Raw genomic sequence first — 14,285 nt, forward strand, 5'->3', positions numbered from 1 at the left:
TAATGAACTGTACAGTAAGAGCGACTCGTCTCAATAGTAACCCAAACTTTTAAATATATAAGTTTCATCAGGTTTACTCATATCCATCAAAAGTTACGAGCCTGAGAAAATTTGCCTTATTTTCAAAAAAAGGGGAAAACTCCCCCTAAAAGTCATAGAATCTCAATGAAAACCACACCATCAGATTCAGCGTATCAGAGAATCTTATTGTAGAGATTTTAAGCTCCTAACAGCAAAAATGTGGAATTCGTTGTATTTTTTGCCAGAAGAAAGATCCAGGATGCGTGTTTATATGTTTGCCCTTTTCTTTTTACCAGGGGTAATCGTATCGACCCAGTGATACTAGAATGTCACGATAGGGCCCATTCAAACGAAAATTAAAAGTTCTAGGGCCTTTTTTGATCAAAAAAACAAAAAATTTTAAAATAGAATCACTTTAAAAAAACTGCATTTTTGATATCTTTTTCATACTGCTGTCTTTTCAAAGATATTTGATTTTTGAAACAATTAAATTATCCGGGTTGTTATAATAAAGAACGACCTCTTGCCTATACTAAATTTTATAGGCCACTCAACTATAGTATAGGTTAGTAAAGTTTACATAAAGGACCGATAGAGTTCAACATGTATGGTGTTTGTCAATACGGTTTCATTTCATATAATTATCGTTAGTATGTAAAATGCAGTCATGTTTGGGGGGTTTTAACAAAAAATTGATTTGTTAACTGAAACTACAATAATTCCTGAAAATTTTAAATAAAACTATATTAGAATACGATCATTAGGATTCCAAACCATTGCATATATTGGACTTAGTTAGCTGCCCAATTCTTTAAGGTTCGTCTTATACTAATCCAAATAAGAAAAAGCCGTAGGGTTTTTCCTGCTTGTAATCAGGGCTATTATCAAACAGTTCGTGGTAAAGAACTATATGGTAAGAGCGAATCGTCTTAATAGTAACCGAAACTCTAAAAAACGGAATTTTTACATTTTTATGATGATACTTAGCTATAGTATAGGTTAGTAAAGTTTACATAAAGGACCGATTGAGCTCATCATAATTTTCCGGGTTGCAGCGGTAGCTAGCAACCTAGTAAGAGACGATCACGTCCAATGTTAAGAAATATAAAAACCCATAACTCCTTAAAAAAAAATCACTTCAAAACAAAAAGTATACCAATAGAACTGCCTTGTCCAAAACCCCTATATAGGAAACTTTCTGTCATTTGACTTTAACAGCAAGGGAAATATATTGGCTTGAAAGTCAAGAAAAGGTACAGGTAATACAGCTTTCTATCGAAACGGCATCTTTTTCCTTTTTTTCTCTTTTCTTCTTTTCCAAAGATAGCTTGGCACTGGAATATCGTATAGAGTTGATCAATGGCTCATTTTAAAGTAAATTACTAGATCTAGTGCCATTTGTAATTTTTTATTTTATTTTAAATGAAATCAATTTTTCCACTAAAAACTGCATCTTTATGGCCAATCTTGATGAATGACGTCATAATTGTACGTATCAACCATATATGAAGTAATATTACATTAAAAAACGATCATTGGAATAACAAATCATTGTATACAGTCGATTTGGTTATCTAATTGATTGTTTGAAGTTCGTCTCTTTCTATTTCAAAGAATAAAAATCCTTAGGATTTTTGCTGTTTGTAATCATCCGGGTTTCAGCGGTAGCTAGCAACCTAGTAAGAGACGATCACGTCCAATGTTAAGAAATATAAAAACCCATAGTTCCTAAAAAGGTTTACAATAAGGAATGGACTGTAACCCATAGTAACTTAAGTATTAAATCAAACAGTTGGTGGTCATAATAAAGAGCTGTCTAATTGCTCATTTTAAAGGAAATTGCTGTATATAGAAACGTTTTGTAATTAAAAAAATAATTATTATTATAAAATAAATTGTTACGATATGGTAAAGAACTAACTCTAGGCCATAGTAACTAATTTAATTTTGAATAGAAAGAATTACGGCAGAAACCTAAATGTTAGTATAAGTAAGCTACATTTCGTAAGAACCGTCCACCAAGGTTTGAACTCAGATCGTAGGACTCAAAGTCCTAAGTGCTAATCACTACACCACGAAATGTTCATATAAGAAAGAATTTTACATAAAGGACCTATATAGTTCATCATAAATTGTATTTGTCAATTAGATTTTTTTTATATAATTATACATTATTATGTAAAATGCAGTATTTTTTTTTTTGGGGGGGGGGGGGGTTTAACAAATCCGGGTTGGAGTGGTAGCTAGCAACTTAGTAAGAGACGATAACGTCCAATATTGGGAAATTTAACAACCCATAACTCCTAAAAATAGAGTCCGATCAAAACAAAAAGTACACCATTAGAACCGCCAAGTCTGAAATCCTTACATAGCAAACTTTCTGTACCTTGGCTTGAACAGCAAAGGAAATACATTGGCTTGAAAATCAAGAAAAGTGGCAGCTACTACAGCATTCTGCCTCAACGGTATTTTTCTTCTCTTTTCTTCTTTTTTAAGGATAGCCTGGCACTGGAACATCGTAGAGTTGTTCAATGGCTCATTTAAAAAAAATCTCTAGATCTAGTGCCATTTGTAATTAATTTTTTTTTAAAATAGAATCAATTTTTTACGAAAAACTTCATTTTTTATGTACAATATTGATCAATGACGTCATAGTCGTTGGATGTAGTACATAAAGGCTCGATCATCGAATAAAGCTGAAAATAAGTTAAGGACAATTATGCCTCCATATATTCATAGTGATGTCTAATATTTTCCATTACATCTGTAAACTGTTCCACAGTTGCCGATCCATACCTAGACCGGCAACTTGACGGGCAATAGTTTGAATCTTTCAATTCAAACTAGAAAAATACCTTACAACTTGAAAATTAGTTTAATTTTTGGTTAGGTTCTAACTACCCGACGTGGGATTTTAATACGTATTTCCAGACCAAAAAATTCAATTTTGTTTTATATATTTTATTTTTCAGTTTAGAATCGCTAAAGTTATTATGTAAACTGCGAAAATATTTATGATATCTGAGCAATAATTTTAATCTTTTCATTCAAACTAACAAAATACCTGAAAATTTAAAAATTAGTTTTTGTTAGGTTACTGGTACTTGATACGAATCTTAAGAAATGTTAATTCGATAAGACAATTATTTATTATTTAATAATAAGATGCCTTTTAAGCGAGTTATACGTAATTTAAAAAAGCAGTATTACACAGAAAACAAAAATAGCATCCTGAAAAGTGAAAAGCAAAGTTTTTCAAGAGACAAGGCGTATCGAGAAGTAAAAATCGAGAGAGACAAACAGCGTTATCTTAATGATGAAGATTATAGACATGCAAAAATTGAGGGAGCCAAACAAAAGTTCAAGGATCAGTATGATAATGATGAAGATTACCGAATCAAATATAAGAAAAAAGAAAAGCAAAGGTATTCAACCGACCAGGTTTTTCGAGAAGTAAAAAATTGAGAGAGCCAAACAAAACATCAAGGAGCGTTATCAAAATGATGAACTTTATAGAGAAGCGAAAATTGAGACAGCCAAACAAAAGAGCAAGGAACGGTATGATAATGATAAAGATTAACGAAACAAACATAAGAAAAAAGTTGCTACCAGAAAAATGGGTAGGTACAAAGTACTGGGGTGAAAAAAGCTATAGTGAAAAATTAAAACCTCTGCGAGGCTGTACCAAAGAACACATAAGGACAAAGTTAAAAATTACATTCAGAAGTCCAAGAAGATGCCAAAACTGCAGGTTGATCTTCGTAAATTGAGAAATATTTTACGAATGTTTTACCAGGATTACGAAAAGTAATCAAAATTACAGATTAAAATTCTCTTTGAAAGAGCGGATGCTGCTGAAAAGTCGGCTAGAAATGATCTGGCAAAACCTAATAGTAATATCCAAAAGAAATGTTGTCAGTTTAATGAAAAGCTTCCAAGCTATGGACTGGCAAAACTGGATCAGTTTATAGATGCAATGGAAAATATTAGACAACACAGTGAATATACGGAGGCGTACTTCTTAGAAAATTCGTATATTAATATTGGGAGGAGCAATTGCAGTTTATGTAGCAGTAATTACAGTAAAGAATGAACTTCAGCCCATAGTAAATAAAATAAGATTATAATTTATGACTCAAACAAGTAATTTGTTTGCTTTGGTCTGAAATATTTTCAGCAGTGGGGTTCGAACCCATGCCTCCGAAGCGACGGGTGGCTAACACTAGCGCCTTAAACCACTCGGCCACGCTGCCTCACAAAACTGTGTGAATATTTTAAAATAAGGAACAAACTCTAGCCAATAGTAACTTAAATATTTTATATAAAGATTTTATAGTAAAGAACGAACTCAAGTCCAAAGGAACTGAACCCTGTGGTTCATTCATAAAATTTTCATTATTTTAGCTAGGGAGTAACTAAACGAGTTTTTTTAAATTTAAATTGAAAAGACATTGCTTTAAATTCAATATTTTAAAAATTCTTCCCGACGGGGAATCCAACCCCGTTCTCCCACATGACAAGTGTGTATGCTTACATTGTACCATCAGAGACTTGTAAAATACAAGTTACATATAAAACATGATAATAAATTCGTTAATGAACTAAAAAAACTATATAAGGAATTGGTCTGGTTAATTTTAAATGGCGACTACGTAGGTTTCATTGGTATCATAGCTGTAGAAATGGCTGAAACCTAGTATAGAACAAATCATGGCACATATTTGGCTTAGTTTGATGCCTCATTCTCTGAAGATCGTCTCTTACTATTCCAAATAAGAAAAAGCCATAGGCTTTTTCCTGTTTGTAATCTGGTACATAAATTTACATTAAAGGATAAACTAAACCTTTGCAGCCTTGCTGCAACCTATTAAAAGGCGAACTGCAACCTATAGCAATAAAAAGTTAAAAAATAAGTTTTGAAAAAAAGTCTATTGAGATAAAATTGCCATCTGACAGTGATTTAGGATATATTTAAGAACGAACTTCTGCCCAAAGTGGATGATAAATTTTCTAGTAAAGATCCAAATTGCAGTGGTAGTTTATAGTAAGGATTATAGTAAAGAACGAATTATATTAAAGCATGAATTACAATTAAAAATTGCCTCCACTGAGGATTAAACTCAAGACCCCTGGTTTACAAGATCAGTGCTCTGCCATTGAGCTATAGAGGCTTAAATATAAGTCATAATAAACTAATTTTAGATAAGTTACATAAAGGATCGATATACCTTCATTATAAATGTTGATAATCCCTATAAAGAATCCATAGGCACGCAGATATCAAATCTCTTTGAATATACTGCAGTTATAAAAAGAAATCTGATGGCGCAAAGAAAAAAAAAACTGCTATTTGCAAAAATATTTGTATATATTTTAACAAGGGATTACAACAATTCAAAAACCTTAAAAAATAAAACCAAAAGTTTGAAGCTTCGTAGATTTCGTTGTTAGATATAAGACTTTCTGTAATAATCGAATAACTTTGAATAGACTGCAGTATGAAAAAACATTTATATGCATAGAGCAAAAAAATTTGTTATTGCAAAAATATTTGTATGTATTTTAACAAGGGATTTCAACAATTCAAAAACCTTGAAAAATAAATTCAAAAGTTTGAAGCTTAGTAGAATTCGTTGTTAGAAATCAGATTACATAAAGGATTGCTACTGTAAATGGGAATTTTGTAAGCATCGAACAGTTCGTGGTAACGAACTGTATAGTAAGAGCGTCACGTCTCAATAGTAACCGAAGCTCTCAAAGATGGAATTTTAATACTGATAGATACATCAGACGAATCGGATTTTTATGCTGATTTTAAATATTTAAGTTTCATTTTGTTTACTCATATCCATCAAAAGTTATGAGCCTGAGAAAATCTGCCTTACTTTCAAAAAAAGGAAAAACACCCACTAAAAGTCATAGAATCTTGATGAAATCACACCATCAGATTCAGCGTATCAGATAAGCTTACTGTAGAGATTTGAAGCTCCTATCTCCAAAAATGTGGAATTTTGTATTTTTGCCAGAAGAAAGATCATGGATGCGTGTTTATTTGTTTTTTTGTTTTTCCCATGGGTAATCGTATCGAACCAGTGGTCTTAGAATGTCACGAGAGACTTATTTGAACAGAAATTAAAAGTTCTAGTGCCCTTTTTAATTAAAAAACGAAAAAAAAAAATTAAAATTAGAATCACTTTTTACAAAAAAAACTGCATTTTTAGTCTTTTCCTATTTTCAAAGATATTTGATTTTTTAGGCAATCATAACCATATATGAAGTAATAAGTGACGTGACGTGAGATCTAACACCGATTGTGCACTAACAACCATATATGACGTAATGAGTAACGTTACGTAAAAATGGAAAAAATCAATTTTTATTTTACTTTATATTTAGTTCAGAATCGATAAAGTTATAAACTGCAAAAAAATTAATTGTATCTGAGCAATAATTTTAATCTTTTAATTTTAACTGGAAAAATACCTGAAAATTTTAAAATTAGTTTTATTTTTAGTTACGTTTCTGATACTTGTTACAGTAAAGAACAAACTGCCAGCCCTTAGTAACTAAAGTAATATTATAATTTCATGTTAAAGATTGATCAAATGATGTCATAATCGTAGGTTGAAGCCATGTCGTCTCTTACTATTCCAATTAAGAAAAAACCATAGGGTTTTTCCTGTTTGTATGTCTAGTAAGAGAAGTAACGATACAGATATGGATTCTTTTGTACCATTGGAACAGGTTAGTGATCTAAGTTTTTGTGATACATAAAGGATCGATACTGTAAATGGGAATTTTGTAAATATCCTCGGTATCATGGTTTTAATTATATTAAGTAAGGAACGAACTGCATCCTATATCAAAAAGTTCATGTTAACGAGCTGTATAGTAAGAATGGCTCGTCTTAATAATGACCAAAAGTCTAAAAAGCGGAATTTCGATACCAATATATACATCAAAAGAATTAGATTTTTATGTTAATTTTAAATTTTAGGTTTCATTTTCATTTTCTTTATAAACCTTTCCTAATACACAAGCGTCAGTAGCACAATGGGTAGAGCCTAGGTATCTTAATCCTAAGGTTGTGAGTTCAAGCCTCACCCGAGGCAACATTTTAAATTAATTTCCATTGGATAGTAAGGAAAGTAAGGTATAATTGCAAAATTTTAGTCTTTTAGTAGAAATCAGTAATGATGGGCTTTACTGTTCTTCCTTTACTGTACTTTTAATGATCGTCTTTTAATGCATACGTACATCAAAATCAAATTTTAGTCAGAAATATCTAGAAAGCTTTTAAAATAATGAATACATTTTTTCACGAAATCTGCTATGTTAGTCTAGGTTAAATCTTTAGCCTCATGTAACTTTTCACTATTTCTCAATGTATGAGAGGAAAAGACTAATCCTAATTAATCAATACATAGTGTTTAAGTCGTCTTAAGCAAGATCTTATTAATAGTTTATTATAATCCACGAAAATCATAAACAGGAAAAAAACCATGACGTTTTCTTATTTGGAATAGTAAGAGACGAACTTCAGAGAATCAGACAGTATAAAAATTTTATTCACTTATTACATCATATATGGTTATACGAAAAATACCTTTGCAACATATTGTAAACAGTAACCTTTTCAATGTGATCTCTACGATAAAATCATCTTGAGTGATTAGTCACTATTTGCCGTAGTTTTTTGTTTACTAGGTTTCAGATATTTCTGGTGAAATTTAGATAGTCTCCATCTATCGAAGTGCCTTTTATAATAGCTTTAACATTCGTTCCTTATTATAATTCCTTAATGTAAAACTAAAATAAAATAAAAATTGATTTTTTTAATTCTTTACGTAACGTCTCTCATTACGTCATATATGGTTATTAGTCACAATCGGTGTTAGATATTACGTCACGTCCCTTATTACTTCGTATATGGTTGTGATTGCTTAAAAGATCAAATATCTTTGAAAAGACTGCAGTATGAAAAGACATAAAAAAATGCCGTTTTTTGTAAAAAGTGACTCTATCTTTAAATACTTTTTTTTTGTTTTTTGATTAAGAAAGGAACTAGAACTTTTAATTTCTGTTCAAATAAGCCCTCTCACAAAATTCTAAGACCTCTGGATCGATACGATCACCCCGGGGAAAAAAAGTAAAAAAAAAATAAACACGCATCCGTGATCTTTCTTCTGGCACAAAAATACAAAATTCCAGATTTTATCAGAAAGGAGCGTGAAACCTCTACAGTAAGGCTCTCTGATAAGCTGAATCTGATGGTGTGATTTTTATTAAGATTCTGACTTTTCGGGGGTGTTTTTCCCTTTTTTCCAAAATAAGGTATATTTTCTTAGGGTCGAAACTTTTTATGGGTAAAAGTAAACTTGATGAAACTGGTACATTTAAATTCGGCATAAAAATCAAGTTATTTTGAACTATCTATTGATATTAAATTTCTGTTTTTTAGAGTTTTGGTTACTATTGTGATGGGTTGCTCTTACTTAGTTAATCTTGCAAGTTCGTTACCACGAACTGTTTAATAAAATAAAATAAAAATTGATTTTTTCAATTTTTAAGTAAAGTCACTCATTGCGTCATATATTATTATTAGTACACAATCGGTGTTAGATATTACGTCAAGTCACTTATTACTTCATATATGATTGTGATTGCTTAAAAGATCAAATATCTTTGAAAAGACTGCAGTATGAAAAGACATCAAAATGCAGTTTTATTGTAAAAGTTGATCATATCTTTAATTTTTTTTTTATTAAGAAAGGCAATAGTACTTTTAATTTCCTTTCAAATAAGCCCACTCACAAAATTCTAGGACCTCTGGGTCGATACGATCACCCCTGGTAAAAAAAGGCAAACAAATAAACCCTCATCCGTGAACTTTCTTCTGGCAAAAAAAATACAAAATTTCACATTTTTGCAGATAGGAGCTTGAAACCTCTACAGTCCGGTTATCTGATACGCTGAATCTGATGGTGTTATTTTCATTCTATGACTTTTAGGGGGTGTTTTCCCCTTTTTTCTGAAAGTAAGGCAAATTTTCTGGGGTCGTAACTTTTGATGGATATGAATAAACTTGTTGAAACTTATATATTTAAAATCAGCATAAAAATCCAATTCGTTTGATGTATCTATTAATATTAAAATTCCGTTTTTTAGAGTTTCAGTTACTATTGAGACGAGTCGCTCTTACTTATACAGTTCGTTACCACGAACTGTTTGACTCTTTTTCAAGCCACGGTGGTCTAAGTTTCCTGAACAGATTATTGATAATCATGATAATAAACAGGAAAAAGCCTACGGCTTTTTTTCTTTGAAATAGTAAGAGACGAACCTCAAACAATCAAGTAGCTAACTAAGTCCAATGTATACTATGGTTTGATATTCTAATGATCGTCTTTTAATGTAATTCTTTATTATATGCTTCTCTATAAAGTTTATCATTTTGATAACGCTCCTTGATCTTTTGTTTGGCTATCTCAATTTTTACTTCTTGATACACCTGGACGGTTGAATACCTTTGCTTTCGGTTTTTCTTATATTTGATGCGGTAATCTTCATCATTGTGATAACTCTCCTTGAACTTTTGTTTGGCTGTCTCAATTTTTGCATGTCTATAATCTTCATTATTGAGATAACACATCTTGCTGTTTCGTTTTGCTCTCTCAATTATTACTTCTCGATACGCCTGGTCGGTTGAATACCTTTGCTTTTTTCTTTTCAAGTTACTATCTCTGTTGTTTGTGTAGTACTGTATTTTCATTACAAACAGGAAAAAGCTTACAGCTTTTTCTTTTTGAAATAGTAAGAGACGAACCTCAAACGATCAAGTAACTAACTAAGTCCAATGCATGCAATAACTTTTTATTCCAATGATCGTCTTTTAATGTAACATGTCATTTACTATGGGAGAGAGATCGTTCTTTACTGTAATGAGTTCAATTTCTGTTTGGGAAATTTTTATTTATGATGATTTCTTAAGGAACATAATTAAAATTTCTTAATGTAATAAAAACAATTTGTTTTAATTACAAAAGGTTTTTAACCCCAATAATTTCCTTTAAAATGAGCCATTGAACAACTCTCTACGATGTTCCAGTGCCATGCTATCTGTTGAAGTACTAACCTATACTATAATTAAGTGGCGTATAAAATTTAGTATAGGCAAGAGGTCGTTCTTTATTATAACAACCCGGATATCATAAAACAATTAATTAGCTTTTTACACATATCTCATATGGTCTAGTGGTTTAGGATAGTTGGCTTTCAACCAATTGGCTTGGTTTCGAATCCCGGTGTGGGAATTATTTTTAAAACAAAATCAGGTGAAATTAATTAGCTAATTTGACAAGACATAGGTAACTAAGGGCAAGAGTTCGTTCTTTACTAAATTTTTTAACTCTATAATCTTCGAATATTTGAACCTTTTATAATTTATAATGATGTATAATATAAATACTGTAATCTTAACTATATTAACTATAGTGAAGTTGCGTATGCAAGTTAGTATAGGGAAGAGTTCGATCTTTATTATAATGTGCTTCTAATTATCATCTTTTAATTTGGCGTTTCTACCGCTGCAACCCACTGCAACCCCTATTTCTACCGCTGCAACCCGTATTATGTAATTAATAGGTTGCTAGCTACCGCTGCAACCTAGATATTCGTATTTCTGTTACTATGAGCTAAGGTTCGTTCTTCACTGTAAAAAATCGCTGCAAACCGGATACGACGACTCCTTCGATACGAAGTGCCTGACTGAAGAAAAAAAAAACTCATTGTGCCCACATCGTTCTTTACTCAGGCAGTGCTAGAGCGCTGTCTATGATAATAAACTGATTACACACAGGAAAAAGCCTACGGCTTTTTCTTCTTTGAAATAGTAAGAGACGAGTCTCAAGCAATCAACTAGCTAGCTAATTCCAATGTATGCAATTGTTTTTTATTCCAATGATCGTCTCTTATTGTAACTAGGTTTCAGCCATCTCTACAGGCATGACACTGATGGAAATTACATAATCCCTATTTATGTTTTAGTTAACATGGGCAAGGTGTCCTTCTTTATTGTAAAACATAATTAAAATTTCTTAATGTAATAAAAATAATTTGTTTTAATTATAAAAGGTTTTTAACCCCACTAATTTCCTTTAAAATGAGTCATTGAACAACTCTCTACGATGTTACAGTGCCAAGCTATCTGTTGAATTACTAACCAATACTATAATTAAGTGGCGTATAAAATTTAGTATAGGCAAGAGGTCGTTCTTTATTATATATCAACTGATTACACACAGAAAAAGCCTACGGCTTTTTCTTCTTTTAAATAGTAAGAGACGAGTCTCAAATAATCAAGTAGTCAGCTAATTCCAAAGGTATGCAATTTTTGTTATTCCAATGATCGTTTTTTATTGTAACTAGGTTTCAGCCATCTCTACAGCCATGATACTATTGGAAATTACATAATCCCTATTTATGTTTAAGTTAACATGTTATATATGGACTAAGGTTCGTTCTTTCATGTAAAACTAGCAAAACATTTTTTAAGCCTGATGAAGATTTAACTAATGTGTCAAAAGTAAGGTTGCAAGTCGACGATTTTGTTTTGGCCTTATTATAATTGGTATGGTGAAATAATAATACGCATATGGCTCTTAAATCATACATCTTTATGGTTCAATATGGTCTAGTGGCTAGGATAGTTAACTTTCACTTAACAGGCTCGGGTTCGATTCCCGGGGTGGGAAAATTTTTAACTCTATAATCTTCGAACATTTGAACCTTTTATAATTTATAATGATGCATAATATAAATACTGTAATCTTAACTATAGTGAAGTTGCGTATGCAAGTTAGTATAGGGAAGAGTTCGATCTTTATTATAAACAATTAATTGTCTTGGGTTCGAATCCCGGTGTGGGAATTATTTTTAAACAAAATTAGATGAAATTAATTAGCTAATTTGACAAGACATAGTAGGTAACTAAGGGCAAGAGTTCGTTCTTTACTATAAACATCATAAATATTTTTGCAGTTTACATAATAATTTTAGCGATTAAGCCAAAAAAGAAAATTTTGGTTCCAGGAGTTTCGGTTACTATTGAGACAAGTAGCTATTATTACTATAGAGTTCATTACATGGACTGTTTTATTGCTTCAAAATTCAAATATCTTTGAAAAGACTGCAGTATGAAAATACATCAAAAATGCAATTTTTTTGACAAAATTGATTCTACTTTAAAAAGTATTTTATTTTTAAATACAAAAAGTGACTAGATGTTGCAATTCCTTTAAAATGAGCTATTATACAGCTCTCTATGATTTTCCAGTGCCCAGCTAGCTGAGCAGAAAGAAAAAGCGGAAAGAAAAAAATATCCCGTTTGTGGAGAATAACGTGGTAAAAGTCAATTTTCTTGATTTTCAAGCCAATATATTTTCTTTGTTATTCAAGCCAAAGGGCGGTAAGTTTCCTTTATAGAGGATTCGGACAAGGCGGTTCTAATGGTGTACTTTTTGTTTTGATCTGACTCTGTTTTTAGGAGTTGGGGGGTTTTATATTTCTTGACATTGGAGGTGATCGTCTCTTACTAGGTTGCTAGCTACCGCTGCAACCCGGATTTTTCAAGGAAACTACTAGCTAACTAAGTCCAATATATGCAATGGTATGTTCTTTGAATCATCACCTTTTAATGTATATTCCTTGCTATAAAACCTAACAAAAAATAAAAATAATTTATATAATTGCTGGTATTTTTCTAGTTTTAATTAAAAATTACAGATGATGATTGAATCCCATAAATATTTTGCATTTTAAATAATAGGCTAAACGACTCTGAATTGAGAACTAAAATATAGTTATCTTGTCGAGAGATGAACGTTCATAAATGTTGCATTCACTTATTACGTCATATATGGTTATAACCTATATACGATTATAATGTCATTGATCAAGCTTGTACACGAAAATGCGGTTTTTTGTCGAAATTTATTCTGTTTTAAAAACTATTTTATTTTCAATTACAAAAGGCACTAGATGTAGTAATTTCATTTAAAATGAACCATTATACAGCTCTCTATGATTTTCCAGTGCCCAGTTAACTGAGGAGGAAAATCAAATGGAAAGAAAAAAAGATGCCATATGTGGAGAATTTCGTGGTGACAGCCAATTTTCTTGATTTTCAAGCCAAAATATTTTCTTTGTTATTCAAGCGAAGGGACGGTAAGTTTGCTACACAGTATATATAATAGCAGTATGATCTTTCCCTATCTCACCCATTATAAAAACCCGGACCGAGGTGCGAGTGCTCCAGAGAACGTATAAACATAAGCGACATTAGATCTTTTCACGGGTAGACAAGTCAGATCTCTCTTGAACGCGAAACTTGGTTTCAACGTTGGAACAACGTTAATTTTGAAGAAACTAATTTTAAATTAATTTATTCCAATACATACATGAAAATCGGTAATTAGTAGTGCAATGTTATTATTAGATGTTTTTAGGAATTAAAAATAGGTTTCGAAGTCTCAAGATGGTTTCAAAGGCATTTTGAGAAAGTTTCTGCCAAAATACGTGTTCCAGGGTAATTGGACCGCTGATGGCAGATCAAATGAGAGGAGCTGTATGTACGCGCCGATATAAGTATATATATATATATATATATATATATATATATATATATATATATATATATATATATATATATATATATATATATATATATATATTAGTTCAGATGTTTATAGGAATTACAAGTAGTTTTCGAAGTCTCGAGTTGGTTTTAAAGGCATTTTGAAAAAGTTTCTGCCAAAATACGTGTTCCAGGGTAATTGGACCGCTAATGGCAGATCAAATGAGAGGAGCTGTTTGTACGCGCCGATATATATATATATATATATATATATATATATATATATATATATATATATATATATATATATATATATATATATATATATATATATATATTATATATATATATATATATATATATATATATATATATATATAATATATATATATACTACGAAAACTTTACGAAAAAGGAAGTTTATTTTAAAGAAAAGTAAAGGCCATATTAAACTTAAGATCAGTAGAAATAGAAGCCTACAATAACTCAAACTCAAAACGACCAGAAATTATTAATAAAAAAGGAAAGGAGAATAATTGGTATAGCTGTAACACTGCATAAAAATTTATATAAATGTATATATAGTGGGCTGTAATAATGCAAAATGTAAGTATAACATTGGTTTAAGAAT

At 31.0% G+C, this 14,285-nt stretch overlaps 1 protein-coding gene and 1 non-coding gene across 2 annotated transcripts in view; both read right to left on the bottom strand.

Moving 5' to 3' along the window:
• The window catches only part of spn-E (tudor domain containing 9 protein spindle E), a 191,656-nt gene that overhangs the window by 34,005 nt on the left and 143,366 nt on the right, over window positions 1–14,285 (bottom strand). The gene's annotated exons all lie outside the window — the stretch shown is intronic.
• On the bottom strand, window positions 5,121–5,192 carry TRNAT-UGU (transfer RNA threonine (anticodon UGU)). Its single transcript has one exon. It is a non-coding gene; the product is annotated as a tRNA-Thr (tRNA).

The sequence above is a fragment of the Artemia sp. Qi Xiang Cuo genome, chromosome 2 (assembly GCF_049724085.1).
Source record: "Artemia sp. Qi Xiang Cuo chromosome 2, ASM4972408v1, whole genome shotgun sequence".
Taxonomy (NCBI): Eukaryota; Metazoa; Arthropoda; class Branchiopoda; order Anostraca; family Artemiidae; genus Artemia; species Artemia sp. Qi Xiang Cuo.